Consider the following 18,283-nt stretch of genomic DNA (forward strand, 5'->3'; position numbering starts at 1 on the left):
GCTTCTATGAATAATCACATACAAGTATTTTTGTGGACATATATGTTTATTTCTCTTGAGTAAATATCTTGGAGTAGATATACATTTCGTGATCAATATGAAAAAAATTGTATAGTACTAATATTCTATATTGATCACATTCCTTAACTTAGAGCTTGACTTAGTTGATGATTCTAATTTAGAAACAATTTTGCTTCTGAATTTCGTTATTTTTATGGAATTAAACATGTTTGAAAATTATGTGTTTTATTTGATTTTTAGTAGTATACATATAATTACAGTATATAAAATTGGAGACTGTGACTTGACACTTGGGATTCAAATATTTGTATGGAAACAGCAATGGAGAATTGTCATATTTTAATGACAATCTGTAATTATTTAATTATCTGTGCTGCCTTAGAAACATTAAAAAGGTCGGGCATGGTGGCTCACGCCTATAATCCCAGCACTTTGGGAGGCCAAGGCAGGCGGATCACTTGAGGTCAGGAGCTCAAGATCAGCCTGTCCAACATGGTGAAACCCCCTCTCTACTAAAAGTAAAAAAAAAATTAGCCAGGCATTGTGGCGTGCGCCTGTAATTCCAGCTACTCGGGTGGCTGAGGAACGAGAATCACTGGAACCTGGAAGACAGATGTTGCAGTGAACCCAGATGACGTCACTGCACTCCAGCCTGGGTGACAGAATGAGATTCCATACCAAAAAAAAAAATAAATAAATAAAATAAAATAAAGAAACATTTAAAAAAAGTCCCAAGGTTACTCAAAATTATTTGTAAAGGTTTTGATGTTAGCAAAGGATAAAGGTAATGTAGATTGCAGCAGTGATGTGCTATAGCTAAGAATGCATGACAATGAGGCCGACGCAGTGGCTCATGCCTGTAATCCCAGTACTTTGGGAGGCCAAGGTGGGCAGATCATGAGGTCAGGAGTTCAAGACCAGCCTGACTGACATGGTGAAATCCTGTCTCTACTAAAAATACAAAAATTAGGCTGAGCGCGGTAGCTCACGCCTGTAATCCCAGCTACTGAGGACACTGAGGCCAGAGAATTACTTGAACCCAGGAGGTGAAGAAGGTTGCAGTGAGCTGATATCACGCCACTGCACCCCAGCCTGGGCGACAGAGACAGACTCTGTCTCAAAAAAAAAAAAAAAAAAAGGATAGTAATGGGATTATAGCTTCTACCTGTGCTTGAGTTTTTAGTATCTTATTCTTCAGAGTCTAGTTTGTACTATGAAGGTTAGAACACATTTCTGGAAATGATCCAATTTGAGCAATCTAAGTAAGAGTCAGAATAAGTTGAAATATTTTATGTAGTGAATTTCGGTATTTCTTTTGTCTCCCCCCCTTTTTTTTTTGAGACTGAGTCTTGCTCTGTTGCCCAGGCTGGAGTGCAGTGGTGCCATTTTGGCTCACTGCAACCTCCGCTCCCACTCCTACCCCACTCTCTGCCCCCACCCCCAGGTTTAAGTGATTCTCATGTCTCAGTCTCCCAAGTAGCTAGGATTATAGGCATGCACCACCACCACACCTGAATAATTTTGTATTTTTAGTAGAGACAGGGTTTCACCATACTTGCCATGCTGGTCTCGAACTCCTGGTCTCAAGTGATCCGCCTGCCTGGGCCTCCAAAAGTGCTGGGATTACAGGCATGCGCCACCACGCCTGGCCTGCTTTGTCTACATTTTTAACATTCGTGGTTGGACTTTTTAATCTTTCAAGCATTTGAAGATAGTTGGGAACTATACATTGTATTTTAGATTTATCAGGGGAACCCAATGTTCTACAAGGATCATTCTGGCAGTGGTCTATTATTATCCAGGTGCTTTTTTTACTCCCATTGAAATTGGTTGAGAGGGCCCTATGTTCTTTTACTTTTGGGGATGTAGAAAAACTGCATGTCAATAGCATATCCTTCTGGGTTATCAGATTCTAGCCTTGTTCGTTGTCTTTGCAATATGAGTTCTGACAAATGCATGATGTCACATATCCACTATTTCAGTAACATATATCATAGTTTCACTGTCCTAAAAAAATGCCTTATTCTCCACGTATTCATCTCTTCCCTCTTTGCCTCCCTTCTCCCAAACTCTTGCAACCACTGATCTTTTACTGTCTCTATAGTTTTGCCTACTAGTGTTTTTTCTCTCACACTTTTAAGTAAGTGCTATGCACACACAGCTTCAAGACAAGTTTATCTCTACCATCCAATCAGATTACCTCCTCTAACTCTTTTATATAATTTGTCTTTTCCTAAGGACCTCCTGGAGGGTGGTGGAAGAGAAATCTGCCTACTATAAGCTGCAGTAGAGATAGCTTTTGTTCCCTAGTATCTATTCTTCTCTTTTTTCTTTTAATAATAAAACAATCCCACCCTGTCAAGGTTTGACTGAGCCCATGGCTAGACGCTACATTTTCTTCCTTCCTTGAATATAGGTGTGACCTATGGGATATGAGCAGAAAGGATATATGCATGCAAGTAATAAGAACTGGCAAGATTGAGTAAATAAGACATTTACCATGGAACTTAAAAAGTTGTGACCCTTTATAGGACCATACACTCGAAAGGATATTATGAATTATTATTTTTAAATAAATCCTGTAATTACATCTTGAAAGACACATTTATACTGCATTGTAATTTTTGATAATAAAAGTGTTTATTGGTTAAAGGAAAATGACTTTGAATGTAATGCAGTTTGTATAACCCTATTTTGAATTAAAAAAATTTACATGAGTATCAGAAAACTAAAACAAAAAAACAAAAAAGTTGAAGTTTCAACTTTTAGAAGGCTCTGTGTGAAACATGAGCATTAAAGCATAATGGACAAACAAAAGCCTAAAACAATGAGAAAAAAGAACGGCCACATCTGTAATCACAGCGCTTTGGGAGGCTGAGGCGGGAAAACTGCTTGAGGCCAGGAATTCCAGGTTACAGTAAGTTATGACCAGGGCATTGGTGAAAGAGCGGGAGACTTTGTCTTTAAAAAAAAAAAAAAAAAAAAAAAAAGGCCACAGAGCTGGAAGGAGAATCAGGGGACTGGGGGTTTTACATAAGCGAAAGGAAGCAAGACTTTTTAGAAGTGAGCGACATGTCCAAATGAAACAGAGAAATCTAATAAAATAAGTATTAAAAGGATTTAATAATTAAGATATTATAAAATGGGTATGTCAAGAAGTTATGAGATTAACTATGTACATATACAGCTTCTGGACTATAATAGGTGTTCAATAAGTTTTAACTCTCTTTCTGTGATCAATTCCTTGTTTTATTCCAAGAATACTTACTACTAGTTAGGACTATCGGGACTAGAAAATAATACCCCACAATGAAACTCTCAGAAGCAAAAGTTTTTCTCTGACCTTCTCCTGCCTTCCTGTCTCTTGGTCCCATTCTCCCCTGAGGCTAGCTATAGAAACTAGGCGGGCTATAGAAACTAGAACCTCTTTTCCCCAAAGCCAGTCATAAATCCTGGAAATATTACTTTAATTTTCCCCCCACCTTTTTTTTGTAAAAACTGGCCATAAAGAAATTATCTGATCTACCTTTTTTGACTGTAGGTCCTAAGACCGTCATTGCAGAGAGGGTCCCGCCCCACACCTGGAAGGTAGGAGTGCATGCTCAGAGAGGCCAAGAAGAATCTAGACAGACAGGCCTTGCTGGGTTTCCCCACTCAGGCTATTAGCATTAGAGCATACCCTTTTGTCCAATCATATTTGTACATGGCTGTCCATACTTTGTTGGACGTACAAATGGACATTACAATTTTCCCTGTATCTTTGGGTCTTCATTCTGAAGGTTCTCATGTATATGTGCTAAATAAACTTGCTTGCCTTTCCTCCAATTACTCTGCCCTTTGTGAGTAGATTTTTCAGTGAACTTCAGTGATCAGAGAGGAGAGCTATAGGAGCCCTGCTCGAACCTTGAAATGCTGTGATGACAGACCGTAGCCTTAAAGCACTTTATAGTGTTGGTACGGTAAACACATAAACAGGCCAATATCATTCTTTGCCATGAGGGATATGATGACAGGAAGTACATGGGGGTTAACTGAGTTATTTCTTTTAGTTTCTTTGTTTTTGGTATGTGAATTATGAAACTTTAAAACACCTCCAGTGCAAAAAAAAATTTTTTTAATTAACATGGTGGTTGGTGCGCTGCGTTTCTAAAATATTGAGTACGATGTAAAGCAGTGCATTCTTTTTTTAAAAAATGTATTCTTATTTTGAAACATTTTTGTAGAGATGAGGTCTCACTGTGTTGCCCAGGCTGGTCTCGAACTCCTGGGCTCAAGAGAGTCTCCTACCTCGGCCTCCCAAAGTGCTGGGATTACAGGCGTGCGCCACTGCGCCCAGCCACATTCTTGTTTTCATCTGTGAAATACGTTTTTAAGGTAAATACTTAAAGTTGCTGGAGATACCTGGTCTACTTAAGCTCTCATTGAGAACACGCTGCCTTGTGCTTTTAAAAAAATTAAATGGATAATCTAAATTGGCAGCTACCAATTAATTTATAGCCATAGTTGCTAAAAAAAGTTAGTGTAAGTTCATTTTTATTAGTCGCACCATTTTGAGTTTTAAACTATTTTACATAAAGTAATACATAAATACCTCTTACGGGTTTCGTCAAACAGTGGTTTAGTCACCAACACAATCACGGTATAGAAGCTCTCAAGCACCTTTCTAGTCAACCCCTTCCTCCAGCCCTTCACCCTGGTCGCCACTAATCAGTATTCTGTCTAAAAGGAAAACTTGTTATTTGGAAATAATTATAGACACAGGAAACTGCAAAAATACTACAGCACCTAGAGTCCCGTGTACCTATCACCTAGTTTCCTCCAATGATGACATCTTATACAACTGTAGTACAAGATCAAAACCATGTCATGTAGTTTGAAGGCAGGTTTTCCTTTCACTTCTTCGCCTGCATTTTCTCCTTTCATTTCCAACACATTTAACTCTGTTGTTAGAAGGAGCAGATGCTAGTTTTCTTTCAGATGTCTGCTATTTCAGTTCGATTACCCCTGTTACTCTTACATTTTTCTAGTCTTTATCCCCACCGTTTCGCCCCAATTTAATTTTGCTGCTAGTTTTATTTTTTTTTTTCTCCTCTGGGATATGCGCCACAGATGGTACTATTGTCAATATTCGAATTCCTAACTTCTCCCTCCATCCGTAAGTTTTCAAGGGGTAGCCATGCTTGTGCTTAATTGTGGTGTTTACAGGACTTTTTGTAGTGTGTGAATGCTGGCACGGCTCTCCAACCTCTTAGGGGGCTGCTAGTAACCCGCTCCCCACTCAACGAGCCGCCTTTGTGCTCCGCGGAGGGCACCGCCTGCGCTGGGTTGGAGGTGGGGGTGGGGGGGGACGAGAGCTGCCCGCGAAGCGAGGGGCGGGGCCTTGGCGGCAGTGGAAGCGGGCAGCAGGGAAGTCTCGCTTCCCTCCTCTCCACCCCCTCCCAGTCCCGGCCTGGGTCCCAGCCCCGCCCCTGCCCGGAGCGCGCGGCCGATCACGTCACCGGCCTGCGCTAGGCGGCCCCCACGGCGCACGGGAAGGCGCAATGCGCAAGCTCCGACTCGGCCGCTGGTGGCTCTGTCTGAAGGAGGCCACGACCACTTCTGGTTGGCCTCGGGGCGCGCTGGCTTGGGTCTTCCTCCGTCCTCGAGGCCCCCATAGTCCCATCATTCAGCCCCCTAGGGGCACTGGCGCGGCGGTGGCCTCGCAGGGCTCTGGGTTCCACTCTCCAGCTCTCCTCCCCCTGGCCCCGTCGCCCCGCCCTCGCCGGGCTGGGCTGCGGGGTCAGGGGCCGAGCGGAGCGGGGTGAGTATTCCCACAGCCCCTGCCGGTCGCCGCCTCCCGGCTCTGCTTCCCACACGGTCCTCGCCCTACTCCTAGGACAGGGAGGAAGGGCTCGCGCGGGTAGGCGGGACACAGCCCAGTCCTGAACAAAAGCCCGGGGAAGCGGGTCCCCGCCGGTGAACTGCGGGCCTGTGTTGGCCGCCGCGCTCGGGGCGAGCGGGGAAGGGCGAGGACACTCCCTCCCCGGGACCCAGTGCCCGTCGCGCACACGGTGTCACCAGCACTCCTGGCCCAGTACCCAATTGCTGCAGCACCCTCGAAGTGGGTAGTCACTACCTTGTGTTTAAAATCCACATACTGATAGCAAATCTTTGGCCATGTGACGTTGAAACAGTATTAAATTACTGGGGTTTCCGGTGGCTGAGTCCAACTTAATTTGAAGTTTCGGATTCATCAAGTATCAGGAGGAATAACTTGGTATTTAGAGCCAACAGGTTTTTCTTTTTTTTTTTTAAACCTCTCAAAAAACCTATAAAATCAAGAATTGGCGGGGAGGGCGGGAGAATGATAAAGGAATAGTTGACTGATTTATAGAAAGTTTTCGTGGTAAAAATTACAAAAGTATTGGAAGTAAGGCAAAAGGATGACAGCATGTTTTTTTCAGAGTCAAAATGGAGCCTGTTTAATAGGCCCACCTGAAGATGATTTAGATGTCTAGAGGAGTGTATTTTGTTTGGCATGATGATGTTGATTAGGGCCTAGGCTTTGTAGTTCACATCTTTTGGAGTAATGGAGTTGCAAATTATTTGAGTGAGATAGAAAAAAAAATACAGTACTCCTAAAGGTTGTAGTTCTATTGCGTTGTAGGATATTAACCATTTTTCTTTTTTCTTTTTTTTGGAGACAGATTTTCGCTCTGTCACCCAGGCTGGAGTGCGGTGGCATGATCTCGGCTCGCTGCAACCTCCGCCTCCCGAGTTCAAGCAATTCTCCTGCCTCAGCCTCCTAAGTAGCTGGGACTACAGGTGCCCGCCACCATGCCCAGCTAATTTTTGTATGTTTAGTGGAGACGGGGTTTCACCATATTGGACAGGCTGGTCTTGAACTCGTGATCTTGTGATCCATCCGCCTGCCTCGGCCTCCCAAAGTGCTGGGATTACAGGCATAAGCCACCGCGCCCGGCCAATATTAACCATTTTTCTATCTAACCTGTCAAACTTATCCTTTCTTCAGTGTTTATGCTCAGTTCCTGAAATGCTTTTGAGCGCACTAAGCCATTCAGCTTGCTCCATTGTGAGTTTAATAAGTCTTTGTCACAGGTTCATTTTGAATCATATTTATAACTTTTGTTATTGGACAATGGTCACTATTCTTTGGTGGCAAAAACAAGTTTATGCTTCTCAGGATGGGAGGACATCGGCCCTGTGTGGTACTCAAATACATCTTAGGACCCCAAGTAGAATCCTTTCTCATTGCTTCCGAAGGGTTAAACAGTGACCAGAGGAAATGTTACAGAACCTTGACCAAAAAATAAATCCAGAGTATTGAGAAATTAAAATTAAAGTCTTGCAGATTGCAGAGTTTAAACATTGTTATTGATATTTTAAATTGAAGAAATTAGTGGAAACAGTAGTTCTAAACTGCATTCATTTGAATGTGGAGTGTTAAAAGATTATTTCCCCTGTCTCCTGCTTTTCCCTTGCCACCTCCTGTTTTATTATGATAAGGTTAACTGAGATTTTGCTACATGGTGGGCCATTCAAGTTATGTATAATGTTTTGTGACAAACTATATGTTGACAGTAGTTCCTGATGCCTAATACATTTCTGAGAAAGGTAAAGCAGCCCTTTAGGAAAAACAAGGAGAGTAAAACTTAACAGAAGATTTCTTAAGATGGGCTTGATTTGATGATTATCTTTGAAGCCTAGAGATGTGTTTGGGACCCAGGAGGTTGTGTTTGAATCATAAATATAAATCAGGGAATCTTAAGAAAAAAAAAAAAAAGCCATAGAGATCATTTGGTGATTATCTGTTGAAAACAAATGTTTTCAGGGGACAAGCAGCCTGAGTATAATAAAACAATTAGAAAGTTGGGGAATGGAGAATAGGAGAATAAGCTGTACCTGAAGGAATTCTGATTAGGGAATGGTTGCTGAAAACTGCAGAGACAAGACTTCTCTAATGTGCTTACCTGATCACATAGGTTTATAGGATCCAGGAAGAGTGCTTAGTAATAGGAGTTTAGCTTTGAAGCTAGGGTTATTTCATATCACTGTCATGTAACATCTTTCCAAGGAAACCTTTTTATCATCTCTTCTGAGCTCAAGAACCTACAATGGTTTCCTGTTACCAACTGTTTTAAATGGAATCTCCTTTGGGTTTTTTTGGTTTCTTTTTTTGGTTTGTTTTTTAAGACGTGGAGTCTCTGTAAGTTGCCCAGGCTGGAGTGCAGTGGCTATTTAGAGGCACAATTAGAAGGCACTACACAGCCTTGACTCCTGGCTCAGGCAGTCCTCCTGCCTCAGCCTCCTGAGTAGTGAGGACTAAAGGCGAGAGCTACCTTTCCAAGCTTCCTTTGAGTTTTAAGACTGTAAACTTCCTGCACCCTGTCCCTAGATTCTCAATATCCCTCAATCTATACTCTCCATTCAGGTTCTTTACTGGTGTACCTCATTTCAGTCTGTTCCAAGGTTCACTGCCACTGCCCCCATCCCTTCTATTTTTCTTTCTATATCCTCCTATAATTCAAGGATTAACTGAAATCTAACTCCTGGAGGGCACAGGCTCTGGTTCCAGACTGCCTTAGGTCAAATTGCTACACTTAACAGCTGTCTTATCTTGGACAAGTTACCCTCTCTGTCTCAATTTCCTTATTTATAAAATAAAGAAAATCGTAGTAATTTACCTCAAAAAGTTGCTCTGAGTGTTTGTTACCAGTTCTTAATACATAGTAATACATGCAATTTTAATTATTTTAATCCATACTAATTCTTCAAACAGTGGTTGTATAATTTATCACTGTTTTTTATTATCCATTATTCTCTGATGTTCTTTTCAATTTGAATCTTAAAAATCTGATTACTTTGAAAAGAATGTGTATTCTGAAAAATAAAAAAAAATTTTGATTACAAACTATTGAAGGCAAAGACTGTATTATACTTCTTTTTGAAAGTCTCCTAAACCAGGTCTGGGTGCAGTGGTTCATGCCTGTGATCTCAGCACTTTGGGAGGCTGAGGCAGGCAAATTGCCTTAGCTGAGGAGTTCGAGACTAGCCTTGGTAACATTGCAAAACCCTGTGTCTACAAAAAATACAAAAAAGTAGCTGTGCATGGTGGTGCACACATGTGGTCCCAGCTACTCAAAAGGCTGAGGTGGGAGGATCGCTTGAGCCTGGGAGGTGGAGGTTGCAGTCAGCTAAGATGGCACCACTGCCCTCAATCCTGGGTGACATAGACCCCCTCTCTCTCAAAAAAAAAAAAAAAAAAAGTATCTTAAACCTCTCAGGATGATCTGGGGGCTCCGTGTAATATTTTTTTCTTCTCATCTTACTATCTAGTTTTCTTTTTCTTTTCTGTTTTTTCATTTTACTTTTGTAGCTTAGTTCCAAAAGTATTTGAGGTAGCTTATAAACTATATAATATATAATAACATAAAAAATAAAGAGAAATCAAGATTGTGGAAATATGAAATTTGAATAGAAAGATGTGATTAGGGTGAGTTATACTGAAAATATATTGTGAATGTTGTACAATTATTAAAGGTAGGCCACAAAGTTCCAAGCTTCATCATGGTCAAAGGAAAGAAGGAAACATATTTATTGCCCAGCAAAAACAGCTTCCTGTGTTAAAATAATTGGGAGGCCATTGCCTGAGGAAGCTCCAGTGCCCTGGGTTCCTACATAAACAAACTTACACCCAACTCAGTCTAAATGGTCTTATTCTAGGAAAATGAAACTTGTAGCTTAACCAATCAGAAACCAACTAACCTCTAACCACTGACTTTTACTGGAATGATCCAAGTAAGACTACTCCACTTTGACCAATCATAGATTTTCTTAGCCTTTCTTGTGCCGTTTACTCTACAAAAGCTTTTTAACTGTGTCCCTTTGGTGCAGCCCCATGTTGCTTGCATTCTGGAGCTGACTAATTCATTAATATGCCTAGTGCTCCATTATTGGAATGCTAAGCTTGTGGGAGTTATTTATATCCTGCTCAAGGTCATCGCCAAGGTCTGATTTTTCACAAAAAAAAATTTGCAACCTCCCGCATAAATGAGTTAACCATTGTCTGCTCAAATAAACATTTTCTTGTTTTTGTTTTTTGGAGACAGTATCTTGTTGTGTCACCCAGGCTGGAGGGCAGTAGTGCAGTTATGGCTCACTGTAGCCTCGATTTCCTGGGCTCAAGCTATCCTCCCACTTCAGCCTCCCAAGTAGCTGGGACTACAGGCATGCACCACTATGCCAGGTTAATTTTTGTATTTTTTGTAGAGGCAGGATCTCACCATTTGCCCAGGCTAGTCTTAAATTCCTGGTCTCAAGCAATCCACCTGCCTTGTCCTCCCAAAGTGCTGGGATCACTGTGCCTGACCTCAAATAAACTCTTTAAAATTTTAATGTGCCTTAGTTTATCTTTTAGTACTTAGTAAATATTTAGTGAGTGAAATGGAGGTTGTGATCTCAGATTTTAAAGGATATGCTGAAGCCCTAGAGTTAAATTCTCTAGACTTTGTTAATTCCTTACCTACTTCCCAGTATTTCTCAAAGGGGGCTCTACTGACATTTTTACGGACAACTCTTCACTGTGTGGGATTGTCCTGCACATCGTAGAATGTTTATTTTACCTGGTCCGTCAGTACTAAATGGCAATGGCAAGCTCTAACTTCTTTTCTTTTTGACAATCCAGTATGATCCCATTTATTTCCAAGCAGCCCCTTGAAGAGTGGGTTCCCCATAAAGTTGGAAACCGTTGACCTTATTTGCCCATACTCTACTCCATCCAAGCTATGCTGCATCCACTGCCATTTGTTTTATTTTTAAACCTTGCATTCTTTTCAGACCCTGTCTTTGCAGGAGCTCCTCCATATTTTTGGAGTGACTTTGTCTCCACCTGGTTGGCCCTTACTCAAATTTCGAAATTCAGTTCTTTAAGAATTGAATTCATGTGTTCAGAACTCCAAGTTTTGGAGTCTTCCCCAGTTTTGCCAGGAAGTTTGATATTCTTTTCTAGGAGGACACGCAGAGCAAGCACTAGGATATTGTAGGTACTGAGTGAATCAATGAAAAACTTGTGGAAATAGAAGGCACATTAGTCTCATCTCTGAACAAAGACGTTTGCAAGAAGAAAAATTTAAAGAGAATGTGTCTTTCATTACAAAAATGTTCAACCATTTCTTTTTTTTTTTATTTTCCAAAATAAAAATATGGCACTTGGTAGTATATTTTAAAGGCACTTTGCTCTATCATCTGTATTCAGGCTGGTACTGATTCTGTAGCTTCTGATATTGTCTTGGTCCTTTTTTTGTTTTTTTTTTTTTTTGAGATGGAGTCTCGCTGTGTCGCCTAAGCTGGAATGCAATGGCACGATCTCAGCTCATTGCAACCTCTGCCTCCCAGGTTCAAGTGGTTCTCCTGCCTCAGCCTCCCAAGTAGCTGGGATTACAGCCGCCTGCCATCACGCCCAGCTAATTTTTGTATTTTTAGTAGAGATGGGGTTTCACCATGTTGGTCAGGATGGTCTCGAACTCCTGACCTCAGGTGATCTGTCCACCTTGGCCTCCCAAAATGCTGGGATTACAGGCGTCAGCCACTGCTCCTTTCTGTCTCTTATTTTTTGGATACTTTTGGCCAAGGATACCCCATTATCTCCTTATTTCCTAATTCTGGGAATCTTGGCATATGTGCTGACTAGAGTTTGTTGTACTAGTCCTACCACCCGCTGTTCAAAGACAGCAAGACAGTTTGAGCTGGTGGATCAGCTCAAATTGTCATCAGTGGTGGAACAGTTTTTCTTAGGTGCTTGCAGAGTTTTATTATTAAAAAATTAAAATCTTTTAATAAAAATAATGATACTGGTATCAGAAAGATTGGATGTCACATAGATCTGTGGGTTTTGTTGTTGTTGTTGTTTGTTTTAGAGACAGGATCTTGCTCTGTCTCCAGGCTGAAGGGCAGTGTCACGGTCATAGCTCACTGCAACCTTGAATTCCTAGCCTCAAGTGATCCTCCCACCTCGGCCTCCCAAAGTATACATCAGTTTGTGTAAGAAAAGTACCAAGAAGTGAATAGACCTGAAAGTTGAAGAAAGGTACTATAAATGAGAAGAGATATATAGAATAAGTCCATTCAAATTTTTACATTTTTTTTTCTTTTTTCTTTTTTTTTAAGACAGTCTCGCTTTGTCACCCAGGCTGGAGTGCAGTGGCACAATCTTAGCTCACTGCAACCTCCGCCTCCTGGGTTTAAGCAATTCTCCTGCCTCAGCCTCTGGAGTAGCTAGGACTACAGTGCACACTACTGCACCTGGCTAATTTTTGTATTTTTAGTAGAGAAGGGATTTCACCATGTTAGCCAGGCTGGTCTTGAACTCCTGACCTCAGGTGATTCTCCTGTCTCAGCCTCGCAAAGTGCTGGGATTACAGGCATGAACCACTGTGCTTGGTCTGAATTTTTCTTTTATTCATTTACAACTTAAAAAAAAATTTACTGTTTGCTTATCTGTTATAGATGCTAAGATACAAAGTGTAAATCAAATCCCCAGACATTGTAGACGTTGCTGTATCATCTTCTGGCATTCATTGCAGTGGGTGAAGATGGCAGAGGCTACCCTGATTTTTGTTGCTTGTAGGTAAACCTTTTTTTTTTTTGCCTGCATCTTTTTTTCTTTCTAGTCTTTAAATTAAGATATTCCACCAGGCTATGTTTAGGCATAAGTTTCTTTCTAGCAGCTTTGTTTTTTTTTAGAAACATGGTGAATTCTTTCAGTTTATAGGTAAATCTTTTAAATCTTTTTTCCCCCATCTTAGAACAGTTTTTCAGTTGTACATTTGCTTATGATTGTAGTTCAGAAATTCTAGTTATTTGTAGGTTGGACCTGTGTTCTTTGTCCTTCCCATCAAACAATATGCATGGTTTTCATCATGGTCTCTTTTCTTTTGTGTATTTGGAGAGGATCTTGTGTGCTTATACACTGAAACTCGAATGTGATTTTTTTCCGGCTTCTATACATCTCTCTGTTGCCTTGAATGTAGAATTTATATCTCTACTGTTACATGTTTGAATTTCCTTCCAGTTTTTTCTTATCCAGTTTCCTTTTTAATCTCAGCTGTTTTTCCTTCCTCATCTCTTGCTTTTAGATGAGGTCTTTCCCTTTCTAAACTTTTTCTTTTTAAAATTGGGAACATAGAGTAGATAATTCCTCAGTTTGATTTCCATATTCCTAGTGTAAGCCCATTACAGGAGCAAGCTTTACCTCCTCCCGTTTCTGGTAGTGCCCCTCTTTTGTTATGCAAGAGCTACTTAAAGGTCTTGTGTTTTGGTTTACTTACCTTGACAAAAGAGGGGCATGTTGACTGGTCAGAGGGACCAAGCGTTCCTTCCTGTTCCTTCCTTCGTCTCTCTCCCTACCTTTAGAAGCTGGAGGAATCTTCCTCTTTTTGTTAGCTTGGAAAGCAGATGAATGGGTACAACCAAATTTATGAAGGATAGATCATTTTCTATACTCAGGAGAGGTCTTCCTTTCCTAATGTTGAATCTTTCAGTCCTGTAACTATAATGAGGGAAGTGTTTTTGTATGATTTGAAATAGTTTATAGTTTTTTTTTTTTTTTTTTTAGTTTTTTGGGATGTTAGTGGTGAGATTGTACTATTTTGAGAGCTCATCCTGTTCCTGCAGCAAACCTGTCACTCGCTGCACAGTACTCAGTGCACCTCAGGGCTTTACCTTCCACATCTGGCCATGCACACTGCACTACTGGGCGAGAACTGCCTTGAAAGAGAATTACCAGTGGGGCTAGAAACCAGGAGGGGAGGGGCAACTCAGGATCTGTTTCTCTGAAGGGAATACAGAATGGGAGAGGGTGAAATGACCCTCTTCCCAACTGACCTAGTGATAGGTCAGAGCAAGCCTCAGCTACCAACAGAGATTCCTCATTTCTAGGCTGGGTGCAGTGTTGCCTCTTATTTAAACTTTGATTTGGAATATGTATTCCAATGGGACCGCGAGGAGGGAGAATTGAGCCCTGCTGGTCATCTGTTGTCAGGACTGATCCGACTTCTCTTTTGATGTATCTCTGTGCTATTTTATTGGATTGCCCAGGGCCATGCCTTCTGTGTCCCACCCAGGCTGCCAAATGTCTTGAAATCCAGGTCTTTTACCAGCCCTGTCAAAATGATTCATCTTTTGTCTAGGGATCATGCTAGTCTTTTAGCATGATTCCCTTTGAAAGTATCCCAGGTGCTAATTAAAAGTAATTATTTTGGGGTCTTCAGAATCAGGTTATCTTTCGGCCAAGACTTAGGATTCTGCATTTAAATTTGCACTGTGGTTGCTTCCTTGCTCTCTAAAATTTGAGGACCACTGCCTAAGGACCTTGCTAGGTAAGTGATTAAATTAATCTAAATGAATTCAAGCCAAATTGCCATAAAAGTAGTGGGTTGATGTTTAACTCTCCTAGCTGATATTGCATGTTTTTTAAAAAAGAGTCTACACTTAGAGTTATAAATAATGTGGAATTGTTGCTAGGAGGGACAAGTATTCAGGAAATTGCCTACTTTATTAGTCAAAAATGATTTTTAATGTTTAAATGTATGCATAGCATGTTCTGTGGTAATCACATTTTTGTAAATGATCTTAAGTTCCGGGAAATTTAGTTATATTTCTTATAGTGTTTTAGTCCTATTATGACTTTGATATACATTGATTTATAGATTCATCAAATCAACGGCTCCAACTAAAACAATAACAAAGAATTAGTTCCACACACATTATATTAAAAATCACATTAAACAATATGGAGAGTGGTAGTGAAAAAATTGTTTTCAATTAAAAAGGATCATTTAAACAATGATTATATAGTGTTAGAATTCACTAAGGCTGCTTTTCTGGAAAGATATATTTGAACAGCAGCAGAATAAACATCTTCTATGCTTCTAGTCTAAGGGCTAACTTATAGTTTGGAAAGACTACCCTCACTTGGCGGGGAAACTTACTCTATTTTCCAATCTTTAGTCTCTGGTAAAGCAGTTAGAAAAAGGTTTTGATTGAATGTTATGTAACAAAAACAAAAACAAGAACAAAACAACACAATTCTTCAGCTGGAGTAAGTCTCAAGCAAAATGGATGTTAATAACAACTTAATGCCAGGCGTGGTGGCTCACACCTATAATCCTAGTACTTTGGGAGGCTAAGGTGGGTGGATTGCATGAGCTCAGGAGTTCGAGACCAGCCTGGGCAACACAGTGAAACCCGGTCTCTACTAAAATACAAAAAATTAGCCTGGTGTGGTGGCGTGCACCTGTAGTCCCAGCTACTTGGGAGGCTGAGTCAGGAGAATCACTTGAACCCGGGAGGCGGAGATTGCAGTGAACTGAGATCATGCCACTGCATGCCAGCCTGGGCGATTCCGTCTCCAAAACACAAAACAAAACAAAACAACTTATACTTTATGACACAAGGAGTGCTGACTCATTTCTAACTTTTACTTACAACTAGAAATGAGAGATTCATTGTTTAGGATGAGATGAGAATTGAAATTCATCTTTTTACTGAGAGTTCACTTGAATGACTGTTGTCACCTGTAGTGTGAATTTAGTTTAAGATAACTTAAGTCTGGAAACATATGCAGTTCACATATCTAAGGTTTTTCAATTTGCAAAATAAGTATTCTTGCTATTATTGCTTAATAAGCCACAGTTGTGGTTATTTCCATTTTTAGCCATATTTTCATCCATTTCATTATAGGAAGTTCTGATTCAAATTTCTGCCTCTGCTAGTTTATGAATTTGGTAGAGGACCAGAAAGTATTACAACTTGAAAACTATGTATAAAAATGTTGATTGAATTATATTTACATTTTTGAGTTGAAATATTCTTGAGCAAAAAAGCAATAATTATTCCATGATATTTCATTATGGTACATTATGATGAATCGAGTTGAGATGGATATCTTTTTAATATAGTATACTTACTAATTTTGTAATCAAGCCATAAGTGTTTGTATTATTGTATGTAGCATCCTTCAGCAAAGCCTAGTCCTTAGATAATTTTAAAAGTATTCAACCAAATATCAATTAGTGTTTTGATGTTCAGTCATCTTGCTCGTAGCACAGTGCTGTTAATTAGATACACTATGGCTATTGAATGAAATTTTATGTTTAAGTATTTTCAATACTTCAGTAAACCTCAGGTAACTGGAGGGCTTAGGCTACTTTGTTCAGGTTTTTTTTTTTTTTTTTTGAGATGGAGTCTCGCTCTGTCGCCCAGGCTGGAGTGCAGTGGCCAGATCTCAGCTCACTGCAAGCTCCACCTCCCAGGTTCACGCCATTCTCCTGCCTCAGCCTCTACAGGCGCCCAACACTAAGCTCAGCTAATTTTTTTGTATTTTTAGTAGATACGGGGTTCACCGTATTAGCCAGGATGGTCTCCATCTCCTGACCTTGTGATCCGCCCGTCTCGACCTCCCAAAGTGCTGGGATTACAGGCTTGAGCCACCGCGCCCGGCCTGCTTTGTTCAGTTTTGTTACTAACTAAGAGTCTTGTTGGAGTTTTAAAAATATTAGTAAGTATATTAGTGTTCTTTATGAACGAAAGTTAATTTTTCTTTGATTTAGTATCTTTCAGTATATGTCAGGATCATCATACATTTGGAAAAATTTCCTCTGACTGCACCATATCAGTCTTCTCTTGCTATTCTAGTTTTGCATTCTCTCTCTGATTGATGAAATGGGTTCTGTTACCATCTACGTAATGTTGATATAGAATCGGTATTTCCAGCCCAGATTTCTCTTTCCTTTTGAGTTCAAGACACACCTCAAAATGCCTGCTGGACCCCTTTACTTGGACATTCCACAGGCATTTCAAATTCAAACTCAATATGGCCAAATTAAACCCATCTCTCTTCCCAAACCTTTTCTTCCTCCAGAGACCTCTGTCTTACTCAATGAACCACACCACCTAAAGGCAGAAAGCTTGGAATCTTTTCTCTCCCCTGTCCCCACCAATCTTTTCAGTTGTATTGTCCATACCTAGTTCAATAGCAGTTTATTTTTCTTAGAGAGACTCACTTTTATCAAATCTTTCCAAGGCATTTGGTTATAGAAATATCAGTTGTCCTTCTTTTTTACCTTTTTTTTTTTTTTTTTGAGACGGAGTCTGGCTATGTCATCCAGGCTGGAGTGCAGTGGCACCATCTCGGCTCACTGCAAGCTCCGCCTCCCGGGTTCATGCCATTCTCCTGCCTCAGCCTCTTGAGTAGCTGGGACTACAGGCGCCCGCCACCACGCGCGGCTAATTTTTTGTATTTTTAGTAGAGACGGGGTTTCATCGTGTTAGCCAGGATGGTCTTGATCTCCTGACCTCATAATCTGCCCGCCTCGGCCTCCCAAAGTGCTGGGTGAGCCACCACGCCCTGCCCTCTTTTTTACACTTATGTTCTGGTTTGTTTAACATTTAATTACAGTATATATTTATGATAGGAGAATAAGGTTTGTGAACACACAGTTAACTGATGGGAGCAGAGGTGCTTCATGATCAGCATGCTGTAGACATGAGTCAGTGTCGATTAATCTGGCAAGTTGGTTAGATGGAGGTTGGATAAGAGAGTTCCTACTGTAATTATTTGTATTTCTTATCTCCGTTTGTTAGAATATGAGCTCTTACAAGGCAAGGACTATATATTTTTTCATTTTTGTATACCTAACTTTTACTTACGCACAGTGCCTGCTACTTAATAGATATTCACTATGTATTTGTTGGATGAATGAACAAACTTACATAGATTATACTAAATTTGAATAATCAGAAATGACGCTGGTTTAGGAATTAGCTAGTATAGACAGATCATTGACCTTGGAGCCAAACAGGGGTTTAAAATCCTTGCAGTTTATATGATTTTAATTCAATTGAACAAAAGCATCTAGAGTGTTTACTATGCTAAGCACCAAAGATACAGAAACAGGAATATAAAAACAGAAAAAGCTGGGCATTGTGGCTCATGCCTATAATCTCAGCACTCTGGGAAGCCGAGGCTGGTGGATCGCTTGAGGTCAGGAGTTTAAGACCAGCCTGGCCAACGTGGTGAATCCCTGTCTTTACTAAGAATACAAAAATTAGCCAGCGTGGTGGCATGCAACTGTGATCCCAGCTACTCGAGAGGCTGAGGTGGGAGAATCACTTGAACCTGGGAAGCGGAGGTTGCAGTGAGCCGGCATCATGCCATTGCACTCCAGCTTGGATGATGGAGCGAGTCTTCATCTCAAAAACAACA

At 40.6% G+C, this 18,283-nt stretch overlaps 1 long non-coding RNA gene across 1 annotated transcript in view; it reads left to right on the plus strand.

Moving 5' to 3' along the window:
• The first annotated feature begins 5,675 nt into the window (after positions 1–5,675).
• LOC105550612 overlaps positions 5,676–18,283 on the plus strand; it is a 96,815-nt gene continuing 84,207 nt past the window's right edge. Inside the window, exon 1 of the long non-coding RNA XR_001007750.1 lies at positions 5,676–6,121. This is a non-coding gene — a long non-coding RNA (uncharacterized LOC105550612). The remainder of the gene's footprint in view (positions 6,122–18,283) is intronic.

This window comes from Mandrillus leucophaeus, unplaced genomic scaffold, assembly GCF_000951045.1.
Source record: "Mandrillus leucophaeus isolate KB7577 unplaced genomic scaffold, Mleu.le_1.0 Scaffold491, whole genome shotgun sequence".
Classification (NCBI taxonomy): domain Eukaryota; kingdom Metazoa; phylum Chordata; class Mammalia; order Primates; family Cercopithecidae; genus Mandrillus; species Mandrillus leucophaeus.